Here is a 5475-nt window from a genome sequence, read left to right as displayed (position 1 = left end):
TGGCACCCATCAATACATCAACTATTGTATTACCAACTCCTCTCTCTACATGATATCATCCTCTCGGTCCAACCCTAGGGTTTAAGTCGCCGCCGCCGCCGTCGCGATCTCTCCCGCCGCCGTCGCAGCCGCCGCTCCCCACCGCCGCACCAAGCCGCCGTCGCGCTCCCCTACTACGCCGCCGCCGCTTCGTGCCGCCTACCTTCCGCTGCCCCTCCCTCTCCCCCGTCGAGTCGCCGCCGCTGCCGCCGCGATCTCCCACGTCGCCGCTGACGCCCCGTCGCGCCACCTCTCCATCACCATAAACCGCCACTGCTCCACTCCATCGCTCGCCCCCATCCCCGCCGTCGTCGTCGCGTCTTCCGCATCGCCGCTGCCGTCCCGTCGCGATCCATCACCACCGCCGCCCCTTCCGATGGCCTCTCCCGGCTCCTCCACCACCCACTCGTCCAACCCCTTCACGGGTCCCGAGCCCTCCACCACCGCCATCCGCGATCTTAACATTGAGGCCCGGGTCCCCATCCGCCTCGACAGCTCCACCAGCTCGTACTACGCGTGGAAGACCTACTTCATCCTTGTCTTCCGCGAGTACTACCTCACCGAGCACATCGATGGCTCCATGGACGCCGACTTCATGAAGGGTGACCCCGAGTGGTCCGCCATTGAGGCCACGCTCATCCGATGGTTCTACCAAACCATCTTGAAGGACATCTTCCACACGGTCGTCACCGAAAATGACACCGCGTGTGTCGTCTGGGACAAGATAAACGCCATCTTCACCGACAACAAACTTCAGCGTCTTGTCTTCTTGCAGCACGAGTTCTTCGGCTGTCACCAGGACAACTCTTCCATCGATGAGTACTACATGCGGCTCAAGATGCTCGCCGATGAGCTTCGCGATATCGGGGCTAAAGTCTCCGACGCACTCATGTTGAGCACTCTCACCGCCGGCCTCAATGAGGACTTCGGCAACGCGGCCTCCAACCTCACCTTGATGCCGGAACCCACCTTCCCCCGCGTCATCGCATACCTCCAGCTTGAGGAGCGCCGCATGCTCAAGGTGAAGCAGTGGGTCCAGCACACCGCACTCGCCGCCGGCACCACCCGCGCTCAACCGACTGCACCGGGCCAACCGCGCCCGCCTTCGCCGCCCGGCTTCTTCCCGCTGCCACCTGCGCCTCACGCGCCCCCCCGCACCTCCCAAACAGCAAGGCGGAGGCAGAGGGGTCGCCGCTAGCCACAACAGCCACAGCCGGCCGCCAGAGGGGTACCGCGCCACCAGGCTCCTACTCCCCCGTGGACCGCCGGACAGAACCCATGGACCGGCGTCGTGCATGGCTACCACATGTCGGTCCCACGGGCTCACGCACCCGGTCTCCTCGGCCCAAGTCCCGCCAGCCACCAGGCCTTCTTCGGCCTGCCCTAGCAGACGGCCGGCGTCGGCTACGGCGCCCCTCTCGCCCCGCCGCCTCTCGGCCCCCCGGCTTCCGCGCCACCCTATGGAGGTCTCCCGCCTACGCCGACATCCGCCCCATGGGATCCCTCCCTCTTGGCGGCTCTTCACTCGGCACCCTCGCCGAACTGCTATGGCGGCTGAGGCGACTGGTACATGGACACCGGTGCTACCGCGCACATGACAGCTCATCCTGGTAACCTCATCTCTTCCACACCCGTTCACACACCTACTCGTATCACCGTTGGCAACGGTTCCTCTCTCCCTATCACTCACATAGGTAGCACTAGTTTCCCTTCCACCTCCACCCCCATCACCATGAACAATGTTCTTGTTTCACCTGAACTTGTCACAAATCTTGTCTCTGTTCGTTTTCTAGCTCGTGAGAATCCTCTAACTGTTGAATTTGACGGTGCTGGTTTTTCTGTGAAGGACGCCCACACACGGATGGTGCTCCACCGATGTGATAGCCCCGAGGATCTCTATCCTGTGCACGTCGGTGCTACTTCCTCCACACCCGCTGCTTTGGCCGCCGGCGTCGACCTCTGGCATGCTCGCTTGGGTCACCCCAACCCCATCATCTTGCGTCAAATTCTTAGGAGTTTTTCTTTCTCATGTAATAAACTCGATGAACATACTTGTGAGGCTTGCCGTTTAGGCAAGCACGTTCGCCTTCCCTTTAGTGCGTCTACTGCTATCTCCACTTTTCCGTTTCAGCTAGTAACACAGGCTGTCTATACTATTTGGTGATTTTAGATGATTTCTCTCATTATGTGTGGACTTTCCCTCTTCGTCGTAAATCCGATGCTCTCGCCACAGTCACATCCTTTTTCGCCTATGTCACCACACATTTCGGTCGCCCTATACTTGCACTCCAAACTGACAATGGAAAAGAGTTCGAGAATCTCGCTCTTCGCACTTTTCTTGCCTCTCACGGGACCACCTTCCGCCTAACATGCCCATACACCTCGCAGCAGAACGGCCGCGCCGAACGCATCCTTCGCACTCTTAATGACTGCGCCCGCACGTTACTCTTTCACGCTAACGTGCCCGCTCGGTTTTGGCCTGATGCCCTCGACACCGCTACACTCCTCATCAACATTCGTCCCTGGCGCCCTAGGTGGAACTACACCCCTCATCACCTCCTTTTTGGGGTACCTCTGTCCTACGACGGTCTTCGCATCTTTGGATTCCTTTGCTACCCTAGCACCGCCGCACCGCTCCTCATAAACTCGCTCCCTGTTCCCTTCCGTGTGTCTTTCTAGGCTATCCCCCGAACACCAAAGGTTACCGGTGCTATGATCCTGTTACTCACCACGTGTACACCACGTGACATGTGTATTTCGTCGAGACAGTGTTTCCTTTTTTCCAGGTACGTCCGGCCACCTCGACGCCATCCGCCGCGCCCCTCCCTGGGCGCGACGTGCAGCTACACCGATCCGCACCGGCTCGGCGGCTGCTGCCGACGCCACCCGGGTTCGAGGATCCCTCCCCTGAGGTCGAGCCTGCCCGGGCCCCAGGGTCCACCACGCCCTCCTCCGCCGCTGCGACGGTCGAGGCCTCGTTGGCCCCCACCTCCGGTAACGCGGCGGGCTCCCCGGCCCGCACCAGTTCTGCCGCGACGAGCTCAACATCATCCTCGCTCGCCGCTGCTGGTGTCACTCCCGCCGATGACTTAGCGGCCGGTTCCCCCGACGAACCGGACAACCCAGTGGACTCGGATGTCTCCGCCGCTCTGATTCATCGCATGATGAACCGCGCCCGGGCCGGCGTGCTTCGCCCAAGCACGCTCTACTCTTCCGACGAGTATGCATGTGCTGCGGCGACATCGACGCCCTCACCCATCCCTACCTCCGTTCGTGCCGCCATACGGGATCCACACTGGTTGGCCGCGATGTAGGAGGAGTTCGATGCCTTGCAGCGCAACCGTACGTGGCATCTTGTGCTGCGACCCCCTCATGCCAACGTCGTCTCTGGCAAGTGGGTGTTCCACCACAAGACTCGCCCGAACGGCTGCTACCTCTTGATCTTGCGTTGGTTTTTCCCTTGAAGAGGAAAGGGTGATACAACACAGTAGCAGTAAGTATTTCCCTCAGTTTTGAGAACCAACGTATCAATCCAGTAGGAGAATCAAGCCAAGTGTCCAGAGTACCTGCGCAAACACAAACAAGCTTGCACCCAACGCTATAAAGGGGTTTTCAATCCCTTCAAGATTGATTGCAAAGTGAGATCTGAAGGCGGAAAGTGCAACGAAGTAAAAGTGTAAGGCTGAAAATATGGTGTGAAGTAGACCCGGGGGCCATAGTGTTCACTAGAGGCTTCTCTCAAAGTAGCAAATATTACGGTGGGTGTACAAATTACTATCGAGCAATTGATAGAACCGCGCAAAGTCATGACGATATCTAAGGCAATGATCATACATATAGGCATCACGTCCGAGACAAGTAGACCGATACTGTCTGCATCTACTACTATTACTCCACACATCGACCGCTATCCAGCATGCATCTAGTGTATTGAGTTCATGACGAACAGAGTAACGCCTTAAGCAAGATGACATGATGTAGAGGGATAAACTCAAACCAATGATGTAAACCCCATCTTTTTACCCTTTATGGCAACAACACGATGCGTGCCTCGCTACCCGTTCTGTCACTCGGTGAGGTCACCGCACGGTATGAACCAAAAACCAAGCACTTCTCCCATTGCAAGAATCATAGATCAAGTTGGCCAAACAAAACCCACAACTCGAAGAGAATTACAAGGATATGAAATCATGCATATAAGAGATCAGAAGAAACTCAAATAAGATTCATAGATAATCTGATCCTAAATCCACAATTCATCGGATCTCGACAAACAGACCGCAAAAGAAGATTACATCGGATAGATCTCCATGAATATCATGGAGAACTTTGTATTGAAGATCCAAGAGAGAGAAGAAGCCATCTAGCTACTAGCTATGGACCCGAAGGTCTATGGTGAACTACTCACGCATCATCGGAGAGGCCATGGTGTTGATGAAGAAGCCCTCCGTATCCGAATCCCCCCTCCGGCAGGGCACCAGAACGTGCCCTAGATGGGATCTTGCGGAGACAAAAACTTGCGGCGGCAGAAAAGTATTTTTGTGAATCTCTCTCGTAGTTTTCGATTTTTCAGGAATTTATAGGCGGAAGAGGTAGGGCAGACGAGCCACAGGGGGCCCACAAGCCTGCTAGGCGCGGACCCCCTGGCCGCGCCTAGGGGGCTTGTGGCCTCCCCTGGTGGCCTTTGTCTTGGTTCTCACGCCCCCTGTGTATCTTCTGTTCTGGAAAAAATCTTTTCGGAAGTTTTATTCCGTTTGGAAACCGTTTAAAATTCTCCTCTCAAAAGGGTCAAAAACACGGAAAAAACAGGAACTGGCACTTGGCACTGAGTTAATAAGTTAGTCACAAAAAAGATATAAAAGGCACACAAAACATCCAAAGTTTGACAAGATAATAGCATGGAACCATAAAAAATTATAGATACGTTGGAGACGTATCAAGCATCCCCAAGCTTAACTCCTGCTTGTCCTCGAGTAGGGAAGTGATAAAGACTGAATTTCTGATGTGGAATGCTACCTAGCATAGTTGTCCTTTGTAACTTCTTTCATGTGACATGAATGTTTAGATCTGTAAGATTCAAAACAATAGTTTTCTATTGACATGAGAACAATAATACTTCAAGCAAACTAGCAAGGTAATCATGAACTTTTGAAATAAGAAGGCCAAATAAAGTTATCCCTACAAAATCGTATAGTCTGGCTATGCTCCATCATCCGCACACAACGAATTTAAATCATGCACAACCCCGGTATTGGCCAAGTAATTGTTTTCGCACTTTTACTTTCTCAAACCTTTTTCAACTCTCACGCAATACCTGAGCGTGAGCCAGGGATATAACACTATATGTGGAATAGAGTGTGGTGGAGGTTGTGAGGCAAAAAAGGAGGAGATGGTCACATCGACTTGGCATATCAAAGGGCCATGGAGACGCCCATT

Source organism: Hordeum vulgare, chromosome 7H, assembly GCF_904849725.1.
Source record: "Hordeum vulgare subsp. vulgare chromosome 7H, MorexV3_pseudomolecules_assembly, whole genome shotgun sequence".
NCBI lineage: Eukaryota > Viridiplantae > Streptophyta > Magnoliopsida > Poales > Poaceae > Hordeum > Hordeum vulgare.
This window is presented reverse-complemented; position numbering follows the sequence as displayed.